The sequence below is a fragment of the Orcinus orca genome, chromosome 1 (assembly GCF_937001465.1).
Source record: "Orcinus orca chromosome 1, mOrcOrc1.1, whole genome shotgun sequence".
NCBI classification, from domain to species: Eukaryota; Metazoa; Chordata; class Mammalia; order Artiodactyla; family Delphinidae; genus Orcinus; species Orcinus orca.
This window is the reverse complement of record NC_064559.1, coordinates 28555405-28570307: the sequence shown is the minus strand read 5'-3', so window position 1 is coordinate 28570307 and position 14903 is coordinate 28555405. Positions and strand designations below refer to the sequence as shown.

General features: G+C 38.0%; 1 protein-coding gene across 1 annotated transcript in view; it reads right to left on the bottom strand.

The window, feature by feature from the left end:
- Positions 1–4819, bottom strand: part of NEK7 (NIMA related kinase 7) — a 295992-nt gene extending 291173 nt beyond the window's left edge. The window contains exon 1 of the mRNA XM_049703809.1: positions 4671–4819. The gene's annotated coding sequence lies outside the window, so the exon portion shown is untranslated. The remainder of the gene's footprint in view (positions 1–4670) is intronic.
- Positions 4820–14903: the final 10084 nt, after the last annotated feature.

Here is a 14903-nt window from a genome sequence, read left to right as displayed (position 1 = left end):
GTTTAATGTGTCATTTAAGGCCACTATTTCCTTATTGATTTTTCTGTCTGTATGATCCATCAGTTGATGTAAGTGGGGTGTTTAAGTCCCTTACTATTATTGTGTTAGTTACTGTCAATTTTTCCCTTCATGTTTGTTAATATTTGCTTTATATATCAGGTACTTCCATGTTGGGTGCATACATATTTACAATTGTTATATCATCTTGGATTGATCCCTTGATCATTATGTAATGTCCTTCTTTGTCTCTTGCTATAGTCTTTATTTGAATGTCTATTCTGTCTGATATAAGTATTGTTACTCCAGCTTTTTGTTTCGATTTGCATGGAATACATTTTTCCATCCCCTCACTTTTAGTCTGTGTGTGACTTTAGAACTGAAGTAAGTCTCTCATAGGCAGCATATATTTTGGTCTTTTTTTTTTTTTTAAATCCATTCAGCCACTCTATGTCTTTTGATTGGAGCCATTTAGTCCATTTACATTTAAAGTAATTGTTGATAGGTATGTATTTATTGCTATTTTGTTGTTTTGGGGTTGTTTGTGTAGGGTTTTTTTGTTCCTTTCTTCTTTTATTTTCTTCCCCTGTGATTTGATGACTATCTTTAGTGTTATGTTTATATTCCCTTCACTTTTTTCTGTGCATATCTATTATAGATCTTTGGCCTGTGGTTACCGTGAGGTTTATATGTAGCTATTGATTATTTTACATTGCTGATCTCTTAATTTCAAATGCATTTTAACAACACTGCATTTTTACTCTCCTCCCCCCATCATATTTTACATCTTTTTTGTGTGTATTCCTTAGCTACTTATCATGGATATAGATGATTTTACTACTTTTGTCTTTTGACCCTCCTACTAGCTTTGTACATGGTTGATATACTACCTTTACTGTAGGCAGATATCCATGCCATGGGTAGTTTGTTAACTCCAAGGGTGAGGTTGTGTAACAGTTAAGACTTAAGATTGATAAATCTATCAGAGTGCCTATAACAGTTTAAAAATTACAGGGCTTCCCTGGTGGCACAGTGGTTGAGAGTCTGCCTGCCGATGCAGGGGACACAGGTTTGTGCCCCGGTCCAGGAGGATCCCGCATGCCATGAGGCAGCTGGGCCCGTGAGCCATGGCCGCTGGGCCTGCGCATCTGGAGCCTGTGCTCCACAGCGGGAGAGGCTACCGCGGTGAGAGGCCCGCGTACCACCAAAAGAAAAAAAAATTACAAGTTTATCTTTTTAATATTTATACAAACTTCACCTTGTGAATTTAAGGGCAAAATAGGAGATTAGGTGCTTTATTCCCCCTCTTCCAGCACATTTTCTGATCACTTGCTTCATTGTTTCCTTTAGTTCCTTGGCTGATGCAAGGCAACTCTTTTCCCCAGGTTTTTTTGTTTATAGTTTCTAAACGTAGCTATCGAGAGACTCTCTTCTGCAGGGTTAAATGACCGGGATGGGAACCTATAATTGTTTTATGTATAAATTCATCAGTTTATTATGAGTTCTACAGCTCTTTCAAAATGCTTAGAGAGATGCTGGCATTCTGGCAATGGGGGTTATTTCCCATTAGAGTTTATGCTCACTACTGAATTCTCCATTTTGAGCTTGATGCCATTTACAGAAAGTGGGGAGAGAACTGGAGTCACATTTGCTGTGCAGTCTACTCCTCAGTGCTGATTGAAAGTGTATAAGAGCCTGTTCTGAAGTCGTCCACAGACTCATGCTTTCTTTGCTTGCAGGACTGGATTAGAGTCTAATCTATTTTCACAGAACAGACTTTGATGAGTGCCTCTAAGACACCTTGTCCACCATCTATAGCTTTTCTAAACCCCTCCGGTTTCCTATGCAGTTCAGGGTCTTTTAAGTCACCCTTGTGGTTTCCCGTTCTGCCTTTTCCATACAATTTTTTTTTTTTTTTTTTTTTGGCGACACAACATGGCATGTGGGATCTTAGTTCCTAAACTAGGGATTGAACCTGTGCCCCCTGCAGTGGAAGCATGGAGTCTTAACCACTGGACTGCCAGAGAAGTCCATCCATACCATTTTTAACATGGAGGTTTCTGCTAACATATGAACTAACCTGGTTTATAGGTTCCTAAAACTATTCTAAGTCCCCCTGGTAATTTTTCTTTATCCTGTCTAAACTTTGGCAAGTCTTCACAATGTCCTTCAGCTCTGATAAGACCAGGGCTTACAGTCAACTCTAAGAAGTTTTCTCTGTCTGATGGGTGCTTAACTTCAGGAGGTAACTGAGTGTCAAGACTTTTTATTTTAATGTTCACAATTTTTTTACTGAGAAATGTTTTAATTACTCAAGCAAAAAGCAAAAGTTAAAAAGACAAAAATGTTTACATTTTTTTAATTTATTTATTTTTCACATATTTATTGGAGTATAATTGCTTTACAATGGTGTGTTAGTTGCTGCTGCATAACAAAGTGAATCAGCAGGACTTCTGATGGTTGAGGAGGGATGGGGAACTGGTCAGAGGGAGAGAAGGAGGCCCAGGAAAGCAGTGGAACATAGGTTGGAGGAAGAGGAATAATGCAATAACAGTACAGTAAAGGTTATCAGATCCAAGCTGTGATATAAGGGGATTTGGGAGAGAGAGAGTTTTAAGATTTGCACAATGTTCTTTTGCTTTGGCTGAGGAATATCTTAAGGACACAATTTAAAATATGAATTTCTTTTGGACACTTCCTCATACCTATGAGAAAATGCAGACCATATTGGATTTTTGAAATTATATACTCTTTTTGATCTAAGGCACTTCTCAAATAGACAACGTTGGTCATTTGGTATATCTTAGAAGAACACCAAGGAGCAGGGGAACTAAGTTTAGACTGAGACAAATCCTAAGAGTGAGAAAAGTTGGTCAAACAGGCTGCAAAAGCTTGTGACTCAGACTCTACCCCACCACACCCTACAAAATTACAAAACCCCAACAAGATTTTGGAGAGGAACCGTCTTCCAGAACCAGACTCTCATGAACAAAGCCAAGCAAGATAGGGGAAAATTCACACAGAATTTGAGGAGCGACTATGGATAAAATTTGTCCAAAAGATGCTAGTCTGAGAAGAAATCTTTTCAACACCTCAGTTCCTGGGGTGGCTTGGGGAACAAGCTTATATCAGGGCCTACATCCATCCTTTTCCCTATGAACTTTCCTCTTACTGACAGACAACAAAAATGTCAAGGACAGGGCTTTCCTGGTGGTGCAGTGGTTGAGAATCTGCCTGCCAATGCAGGGGACACGGGTTCGAGCCCTGGTCTGGGAAGGTCCCACATGCCGTGGAGCAACTAGGCCCGTGAGCCACAACTACTGAGCCTGCACATCTGGAGATTGTGCTCCGCAACAAGAGAGGCCGCGACAGTGAGAGGCCCGCGCACTGCAATGAAGAGTGGCCCCCACTCGCCGCAACTAGAGAAAGCCCTCGCACAGAAACGAAGACCCAACACAACCAAAAATAAATAAATAAATAAATAAATAAAATTTAAAAAGAAAATGTCAAGGACAGACAGACAAACAGTAATGCTGTTAGGAATAAGGTAGATTTCCACCAGGGATAATTTTTTTTTTTCAAATCTAATCAGATAACCAAAGGATTCCTAAAAAGTATGCCCTACTCCTAGGAGAAAAAAATAAACTTAGTATTTGAGGAGCTCAATGAAAGAGACCAAAATTCAACCCAACACTAACAGACCTTCCTGCCCCCCGCCCCATATAAGTCAGAGAGTCCCAGTAGGTTCTCAGGTGAGGGTCTTGGACTACAGAGGTTAGTCTCAATTGAGCCCAGGGGGCCTACAAGGCTATTGAATGCCTCGTAACCAAATATCACCAGCCTTCTCACCCTCAGAATCCCTGCTTGTTCTACCCCCACCCCACTGTAAATCCTGCCCCAGCCCTCAGGATTTTGCTTACTAGATTAGGAGAGCTAATTTCAAACAAATAACCATAAATATTGAGTTATGTTCTCATAGAAAATAAAATTATACCAATGTCTTTAGCTAGCAGACTGGTGGAAACATAATTTGGTCTTGGAAAGAGAAGGCAGGATTTGCATGACCTGTTAGCCACTTTCCAACTAAGGGACTTTAATGGACATGTTATTTCATGTCTCTGAATCTTCTCTTCTCTGTGAAATAAAAATAATAAAGTATAAGCTGACATCATAACAGAGAAGATTAAATAAATGTGTCAACTATAAAGTACCAAGTAATGCAAAATTATTAATAAAGATAACTAAACAAGAATGAAATTAATGATAGAAATTTTAGGTTCTCTAAAATTGTAATGAGAAAAACTATTTTTGTAGATAGATAAATTGTACCACTATCCATCACAGATTTTTTGTTAACCCCCAGTAGAGTCATAGTGCCTGTAAGCTCTAAAATTGTCATTAGCTGATACTGTTGCATTCTTTGTAACATTGCTTTCCAGGGTTGTTGCTGTTTTCTCCTCTAATATGTGCAGTCTGGGTAATTTAGGTATGTTAACAATCATCTTCATTAAATTGAACCTTTATAGATTTAATTACTAGTCATTAATAGATATGAGAGATTGAAAAATTCAGAGCAAGTTTTAGAAAAATAATTAAGTATCTCACCTTAAAACAGTATAAATACTCTTAAAATAACTACCAGGTATCATTGAGTGAGTTTGCAGTTGTCTTACCAAAACTCTGGGTCCTTTCCTGTCTCCTGGGTCCTTTCCTCCTGTCTCTTGCCCTGTAAGGCAGCAGAGATGGTCTGGAGACCACTTCCCGGGAAAACACAGTCTTGAGTTTCCTCCGGTGAGTTAAGCACTCAGCTTACCTAAGTGACCTGTTCTTTGCTGTTGACATCTCCTTCTGCTCTGCAGCAGTCTCCTGACAAATCTCTACACGTGCTCCCTTGCCATTCAACAGTCTATTTTCCACAGCACAGCCAGCATGATCTTTCAAAGACATGTATCTGGTCACACCCCTCCCTTGCTTAAAGCTCTTCAGAGACTTCCTGATGCAATAAGGTAAAGCCAAGCTCCTTTTCCCAGATCTGATCTGATCCCGCCCACCTCAACCTCAACTCCTTACAACCTGAGCCCTCGTTCATCTGCTCCAACACCCCATCTCGCTGACCCCAAAGGAACAAGCACAATTGAATCCATGTTTCCCATTTGCTTGCTCCCCTCCAGAAATATTCTCCCAGGTAACTGGGTCTTCATCAGAAGAAATCAAATCTCTGCTCAAGCATCCTCTCTTCAGAGGGGATTCCCTGCCACCTGCTAAAGCTGCTCTCTCCCCCCACTGCCCTCTATCACACTAACCTCTTTCATGGCTTTCTTACTACTTCCCATCCTGGGTTTTTAAAATTTATTAGCTTGCTCATATGTTTACTTTCCATCTCCTTACGCAAGGACACAAACCTGACTGGTTCACCATTGGATCCTCAGCACCTAGGACAGCGCCCGGCACAGGGTAAGAGCTCGATAAATGTTTAGTAAGGGAAAAAAGACAACCCATGAAGATAAAACTCTCATACTCTCCTGTGAGTCAAAAATGCAAACTCGGATATCTGGAGAGACATTCCATGTTTCCTCACTAGAGGGCTTAATATAATAAAGCTCTTGCTTCTACCCAAATTTAACTATTAAACGAACTCAGTTACAGCTTCAATTCCAATCAATGTAAAGATTCTAAATTTTATCTGAAAAAAATAAATATTTGGGAAAAATAAATTTACCAAGTAGTCAAAACATTTTTTAAAACAAAGCAGAACAAAAAATTCAAAGAACAGTAGGCAGAGGGGGCCTTGTCTATCAGACAATAAAACATATGTTTAAAGCACCAGGGTTGGTTAAAACAGAAATCCAAGAAACAGGCATATACATAAAACTGCTGTCTCTATCATGTTGGAAAAAATAATTGGTAAAATTTTTCTCTTAGAACTAATAACTTCTATATAACAATAAAATCCACAAAATTAAAATATGAAGTAGGATAACATTTACAAAGTGTATTGTATTTAAAAGCTTAACTCCTCAATATGTCAAAGGATTTTCAAGTTAATGAGAAAAATTATAAATGCTCTAGAAGAAAGCAACTCTAAAAATACAAAGCTGCAATGCACTGTAGAAAAAATACAAATGTACGATAAATGTACAAAAAAAAAAATCCCTCTATTGATTCAACAAATGCACATTGAAACACAAGATAAAATTTTCATTATCGGATTGACAAAGATTAAAAATAATACTACCCAGGGCTTCCCTGGTGGCGCAGTGGTTGAGAGTCCACCTGCTGATGCAGGGGACACAGGTTCGTGCCCCGGTCCAGGAAGATCCCACACGCCGCGGAGCGGCTGGGCCCGTGAGCCATGGCCGCTGAGCCTGCACGTCCGGAGCCTGTACTCCGCAATGGGAGAGGCCACAACAGGTAGAGCCCTGCGTACCGCAAAAATAATAATAATAATAATAATAATACCCAGAGTTGGTGAGCCTGAGGGGAAATAGAATCCCTTTACCCACAAGAAAGTCTAGAGGAATATTGAGGAATAACTCCATGGAGGTCAACTTTTCATTGTGATTCATAACCCTTTAAAATTGCCACCTTTTGCCAATTCTCCTTTTAGTAATTTATCACAAAAATTTAACTGGACCAGAATACACAAGAATGTATCTCACATGTACAAGAATGTTTCTGGTACAGTTTTTTATAAAATCAAAAAATTAGAATCAGTATAAATGTATATATCATGTCAGTCTAACAGCGGACTCTTACATAGCAGTAAAGAATGATTGAGTACCAGTGTGTTAACATGAAAAGATGTTCATAATATATTGCTGAGAGGAAAAAAGCATGCTAAGAATACTTTGTAGAGTTTGAATTGTTATAAAATGAATATAGAGATATACCCGATTTTTACTATTTTGTTATATTACATTATAGCATATTAGAAAAATTCTAACCCCTTAACCAAAGATTAACAGTTGTTATCTCTGACAATTATTTTATGTGCTCACTTGTATTTTCTAATTTCTCTATAATGAATTTGTATTGCTTGCATCATAGAGAAAGTTTGGGAGGTTTTGTGGAAAAAGGAGGTAATTACTGATGTCCACTTAGCTGCATACAATGTTTTCAAGCCTATTTTTCATAAGCAAAATCTAGATTAAAACTACAAGCATCTTTTGAGTTGAAAAAATAAAAAATGAACTGTTCCCACAGATAATTTCAGCACTCCACCCAAATAAAGGACTAGATTTACAATTATAGTGGCCCTTTTGTGTTTTCTGTTACTACCAACTATTGCAGTTAATAAAGAAGCTTTGAAAGGCAAAAACTAAGCAATAAGGTGTGACAGATAATGTAGTTATTGTATGGTAATGAACTCCAGAGGCACGAAAAGTTTGAGATATTGCTGAGTACTGCTATCTCCCTTGGGTGTAATTAAAATCTGAAGAGCTTGCCCCAGAATCACTGATATAAATAGTCCTCCTTGTAGATAAATATATTTCCAACTGTTGTATGGGTGCTTTAGCTGTATTCAATTACACTGCACAGTAAAAACATAACTAAAACTGATTCTAAATTAAGGTTTGGGAACCATCATAACAGCCCAAAAGATTAATCCTAAATCTAATAGCAAAACTACACCAAGTTAGTAAAAGCCACTACAACAACAAGTACTAATACAAGCATCATAATAACAATAACAAAAGACTTCTGAAAAACACCTATCCTTCCAGATAACCTTCTATGTCCTTATACACCTGGAAAATAAGCCCATTAAATATTTAACATGTAATATTTCAACAGGAATGGATTAACAAGCAGAAATTAAATCTGGAATTTCAAGCCTATTCAATCTGCCATGGATCTTAATTGGAACACACTGTTAAAAAAAACATCATGCAATAGTCAGGGAAAAGTTGATATTAACAACATTTTAAATTTTTATAATTGGTATTATGGTTATACTTTGTAAAAGAATTCTTACCCTTAAGAGATAACAATACATTCTGAAATATTCAGGGAGAAAATGGTATGATGCCTGGGGATGGCTTCAGAATAATCCAGTGGGGGTGGGTGACTCTCGATGAATCAAGACAGGCTTTGGGTTATTAAATGTTGAGGCAGAGGGATGGACACATGTGGGCTCATTATATTATTCTCTTCAGTTTTGTGAATTTCTGAAATATCCCATCAAAAGTGCTTAAAAGCTATTTGTTTCCAAAAGAGTTCCTATATAGTAATCATTCCACATTATTGTATATCATAAGCAGTGGGGTGAAAGAAGTCATTATAAGATTAAGTTATTTTTTAAAACTTAGCTTATTTGGTAATACATAAAATCTCATTTGGTTCAAAACAGAGTTTTACATTATGGAAAAGGAAGCAACAACAATCGTCAAAAACATAAAGTTAAATGGGTATAAACCACTGAGATGAAAGCAAATGAAAGTACAGAATTTTGAGTGAGTCTGGTTATTCAGAGTTGAGATTGTCACCAAGATGGTGGGGAGGGTTGGGGGCAGGGGGCTGTCCTGTTTGAACTGAACTGAGATACTTGCTGAAAGCAGTGATTTTTAAACAATCAAATTCCTTTAAATAAAGAGAAAGACAAATTCTGTTAAATAAGGAGTCACAGCAGTTGTTTATCAATGAAGTAGACACAATTCTATTAACAATATAGAATAAATAAAGGGACAAGATGGAGAAATGAGCAAATCAATTTCGTTTCAGAGATACTTTGAAAGATTGCCAAACACTGCACTGTCTCTCCTTAAATAGCAATTACATTATATCAATATTTTGTCTCTGTTTTGCTTTTCAGGTGCCTTCTTAAGACCACTAAACAAGTCCGAACAAAAACAATGTGTCCAACTGCCCACAGTAGGTCTGCGCATAGGAGAGAACAAACAGGGTGGCACCTGGAGACAGCTCAGCTCTAAATACTTCGCACCTTCACGTATGTATTCTTGCCTTTATTCTCTCAAATAGTCCCTGCTTTTCCTCCTTTTCCTCAGGGTGGGAGGGGAGGACCCGGTGCAAGGCCCCGGGAATATAATCATAAACAAAACACTGATGTTTGACAATAACACTGCAGGTCGAGGGCCTCAGGCTCTGGGTGAAGTCACCAAAAGCCAGTTAACTAAAGTAGTCGTGCAAGACCTTATTTCTCAAATCTACCAATTTGCTACATTACTGCATTTTTTAAAATAAAGTACTTCTAAAGGGCACAGAAATTCATACTGGATGGCTGGGCAGAGCCTGTGAAATATGTAGGAAGACAAGATATCAAACCCTCCTCCCTGCCTTAAACATGCATCCTCTTCTCTCTGACCTTCTCCCCACTCCTCTGACCTTCCTCTCCCGCCTCTCTGACCCTCGGTCTCCTCCTCTCTCAGAGGCTCAACGTCGCTGCCTCTGCTTCTCAGTCCTCTGGTGTCCCCAGCACAGAGTCCCCTCTGTGCCCAGGCCCTGCATATGGAACAGCAGAAGGCAGGTGAAACATTCACACACTGCCACGGAAACCTACCAACTAGGACTTCTCAAAATTCTCAAAAACACATTCTAAAGCCTTTCATTCTGCATGAATATCCCTATAGATGATGAATCTGTTTCTCATAAGTGCTTAGAAAAGAGTACATTTAGAAAACTGGCCCTTGGGTGAATTGATTCTTGGATGAATTGGCTTTTGCAAATTTGGCTTTGGTTGAAATGTCATCAGCTCATTACATTGCATCCGTGTTGGAGAGAGACCCCCAGGAAAACCATGCAGGTGACATAAAACACACCTCCAAGGCTGGAGTCCCTTGGCTTTCCCCATGAGCTCTGGGCCCATCTCAGACCTAAAGACGAGGGGAAATGAAGACCTGCCCATTCACATCTAAACAGACTTGGCAAACCCTGTGCATGGGTGCGTTAACCAGGTTCCTGCATTGAACTGTCTTTCTTTTCCTTAACTGGGGTATAATTGACATGCATTATTTTAGTTTCAGGTGTACGACATCATGATTTGATATTTGTATATATTGCAAAATGATCACAATAATTGTAGTTAACATCTGTCACCAGAGTTATGTTTTTCTTGTGATGAGAACTTTGAAGATCTACTCTCAGCAACTTTCAAATGTGCAATACAGTATTGTTAACTATAGTCACCATGCTGTGCATTACATCCTCAGGACTTACTTGTCTTATAGCTAGAAGTTTGTACTGAATTTTCTTATATTAAAAGCAAGGCTCTTCACTGGATGTGAAAAGCTTTGATCAATGAATATAAGACAACACTTCTCAAAGCATGTGGTGCTAAATATTGTCTCTATTAGATGTTCTGCCAAAAATTATTTTAATCTTAAATAAGTCTGGGGAAAGTGGAACACAGTACCCCTTCTTTCTTGATGCTCCATAATGCATATTAGTGTATTAAATTCCTGCACTAAAGTATGAAAAAAGGTATCCAAATCCTGTTTTCTTGTGATGTTTTTGTTGTTATAGCTGTTATTTTATTCCTCTCTCTTTGATATATTTAAATAACTCTGTTTAGAGGTCATTCAGGATATGCTCTACCTTCTTGACACTTTGGGGGTGCGTTTTATGCTCTCTTTTATTCTCAAGTTTCTTCAAGGAGCACCTTCACTTAGTGGACCATGGGGAAGGGAGGCGTGGAGAGAATCAGACACACAAAGCCACGGTGAATGACTACATCACCTAAAATAATCAGAGCTGAACTATGGACCAACAAGTGAAATCCCGTAAGCGATGTGATCAAAAATTCTGAAATTAACAAGTTATCATTGATGCTGTGATAACTGGAGGCAGCTCAGGAAAAACTGTCTGCCTAAGAAGGTGCTAATCCCACGTAAGGGCTGAAAACCCCGATATTAAGACTCTCACTGAATAACTTAAGCAGAATGAAGGCCAAAAAGTCATAATAAAAAATAATGTGAGATTGTTGCTTTCTCCAGGGGCCAATGAAGACCCAGAGTAAAAATTAGTTAGGTTTGATCTCCTTGCCCTGCTTGTTTATCCAACTCAACCCAGACAGAAATCTTGCTGACAGTTTCAGGGCACACCTTCCAGCAGTTTGAAGTGGCAATTGCCCCACTAGCATTGTTCCCCATTTCATTCCAAATACTTATGACTTCCACAAGCTCGCTCTGTCTACACCTTTCCAAAGAATTCCAGGACACCTATAACAGAAAGGCAATGCCCATCAAAGTTATTACTTCCCACTGCCTCCTGTATCTAATCATAAGTATTCTAGACTTTCACCAAGTTTTCTTTACTACTTCTTAATGTTTTCTACCTCTAGCCACTTTTTTCTCTCCCCTTCTCTTCTGAAAGATTTAATTCCTATGTGATACTAATTTTTATACTATACGGCTCAAAGTGATGAATAAATATATACATACAATTAAATAAGTGAATAAATAAATAATCAGGATCCCAGTCTCAGTGTTTAATTTCTGGTACTCCTATTGAGTTTAAGTTTGTCACTTTTGATTTAATGTTTCCAACTTCTCAAATCCCTATTTTGTCCATTTTTTTAAATACGTAAAACCTTAAATAAAGGAAATAAAAAGGAAGCAAATGCCTTACCCTCCCAACATGGCCCCCCACCTCTTTTTTTTTTTTTAATTCGGTCTCAAATTATATCAATGTAGAGTATATTTGAGATCTATGTCATTTTATTTCCACATTCTTTATATTTGGGGGTTCCAAATAACCTCATATAATACATAATCACCTTATTGTTTTGCAACATGGAAATTTTTTGCCGGTATGAAATCCTCTTATTTATGTACCCAAAAAGGGGGGAAAAAAAAAACTTCAGACATTCAATTCTGGGAGATAGAGGCCCGAGTGTACTGAAATACCTAAATAAATCTATAAGTGGCTCATAAAAAATTGAACAAACCAGCAAGCTAGCTCAATTATACCAAAAAAAAAAATGATTTCTCAATACCCCATATTATATCATTTGTGGTAAAAAGCACGTGAAGTTAAATATAAACTTAAACTCCCTTACCATTGCTTATGGTTTCCAAAAAGGCCTGTCTGGTAAGGTGAAATTCTCCATGCTTGGTTTCAGCCTAAAGGGGAAACACTGATGGAAAGCTGAAGAAAACTCTCAACAAAGACTAATGATTTATGAAGGGTGAAAAAATGTTTTTAATTTTATCATAAAGAAATTATTTGGGGGATGCATAGTTAATCTAATATATTTATGTTAAAATCTCTACATGAATTTGTTACATACTAAGAAAAGTTATCAAGTAATTTAAGAAAATTTATTTCACTCAGATAAAAATCCATGTTGGCATATACTCAGAATAAGAATACCAACTACATTTGGTGTTGTTGAATAAAATAACTAGGAACTAAACTATAATTGGTGGGTGGAGTGTGCATCCAACAAATTTTCAACGACATCAATTAAGTATACTATTATTTCCACGTTGGGCGATTCCTATGTTGGGTAGAAAATGTTTCCTTCATAAACTCTAACTCTTTTCCCAATTCTAAAATTCTGTTATTCTCATACTTTGAATGGGCAATGCAACCTGCATCCAAGTAGTTGCCTCATGTGATTGATTAAATGCAGGTAGTTAATCTGTATATTTTCTCAATGGCTGTATTTTCTGACTGTATTGTTTGTACCTTAACGTTACCCTATCCATCTCATATTTCTTAATGTTACAACTGAAATTTGGGCTACAATTACACTTCCTATATTATTTTAATAAATTACATTATTTTTAAAAGAATACCAACTACATTTGGAACCCCCTGACAAATTCTCAAAAGCTTGTAGACACACAAAAGTTTGCTGTCAAAGAGTGAAAAGTATTTTGGCCTAAATTTGCTTTGGTTTTATTTATCAGTCTCTGCCTTAAGCAGGTAGTAAGAAAGCCACTCCTTTAAGAGTAACTCTTGACATCTGAATTGTGATCCAGTTTGTTATAACAATGTACCTTCCGGTCTTCCAGCTCCTGAGTGTATCTCACCTCCTTCATGAAGTCTTCCCAGATTACCCCCATCTAAGAGTTAACATGCCATTCATCCACATGTACTCTTTCATGACATAGCCCTTAGCAGTGTAAAGCTCTCCTTTAGATTTATAGAGGTCGCAAGCCCAGAAATCAGATCTATTACGAATTTTACTTCTTCTTCCAACTCCCAGTCCAGGAGAGATCTTGGTAGATACATACTATGTGCATCCACTCCATCCTGCCCCTCACTGAATTTAGGAAAAACAGCTCTCTGACCACAGAAAACATTCTCACATCTTTTGTACTAGCAATATTATAACTGAGCTAGAGAAATGAAACAGAAAGGGAAACAGAATTTAATGATTCTATCTAGAGTATGATAATAGTTATCTTCAAGTATATGAAATCTATTTGCAAGAAGATTTAAATTTATTTAGTGTGTACCATAGTCACTGGAAGTAATAAAAAGATATATATATCTTTTTTAGTTTAAGGAAGAATTTCTGAATGACTTGGGAAGTCAAGAAAAATGGAGTGAGTTTCATTAAGAGATTAAATTTCCTCAAAACTGGAAGACTTCAAACAGAGGATAGATTATCAACAAATACTGTATCACAGAAGAAACTCAAGCCTTGGATGGAGCGTTAGACCATGTGTATCATCCCTAAGGTGCTTCAGATACTGAGGTTCTTACTTGTCAGACTCACACTCTGATTTTTGAGACACCTCTGCTCATTTATTTCAGGCCTCTGCTTTTCAGGCAATTGCCAACACCTAATATTCTTTTTTTTTTTTTTAACATCTTTATTGGGGTATAATTGCTTTACAATGGTGTGTTAGTTTCTGCTTTATAACAAAGTGAATCAGTTATACATATACATATGTTCCCATATCTCTTCCCTCTTGCGTCTCCCTCCCTCCCACCCTCCCTATCCCACCCCTCCAGGCTGTCACAAAGCACCAAGCCAATCTCCCTGTGCCATGCGGCTGCTTCCAACTAGCTATCTACCTTACTACGTTTGTTAGTGTATGCTAACACATATATATGGAATTTAAGAAAAAAAAAATGTCATGAAGAACCTAGGGGTAAGACAGGAATAAAGACGCAGACCTCCTAGAGAACGGACTTGAGGTTATGGGGAGGGGGAAGGGTGAGCTGTGACAGGGCGAGAGAGAGTCATGGACATATACACACTAACAAACCTAATATTCTTTTAAAGAAAAATTTAAATCCTCCACAGAACCATTCTTACCTGTTCTTTAAAATGCTATGTTAAAACACAGTTTAAAAAACCTTCCTTGAAACTAGCCACAAAAGCGCTTTTGGTAAAGAGCTTTTCCTAGGAAGATAAGTACTGAGAAGATAATTACACCAGGAAATCAGAATTTTTCCTCAGCAAGGTTTCATCTTTCAAAAATCAATCTGACGGGACCAATTAATGTGCTGGAGAATAATGTGGCTTCAGAGAGAGAAAGACTGGAGCCTTCTTCCCCCTTGAAATAGATGACATCTTAATGCTCACAGAAGGTTCTCAGGAAATTTTTCTCTGACATTGAAATAAATATATGTGATTCATCATCCTAGATTTAGGAATGAGCACTCCACTCCTGGCTTTACTTCTGCTGCCGTGTGCAGCTGATTTTGGTACCCGCAGTGAGCAGGGCTGTGAAATTCATTGCTCTTCTCTAGAACCAGCCCTTTTATTTACCTGGTTGGAAGAGGAGGAAAAGGTCCTTCCCTTTGGTCTCAGCCCCACCATCCCTTCTCTCCATATCTCTTCTTTGTCCTTCCCAGAGTCAAAATAAATGTGTTAGAACCAGCTAAGAGCATGTGATGGTGTAAGAGGGATACTTAGATGAGAAATACTAGTTTGAACAGGTCATTTCAGTCTGCTGGGCTCTCCTGCAGTCTCTGGGTCTTCAAGGCAG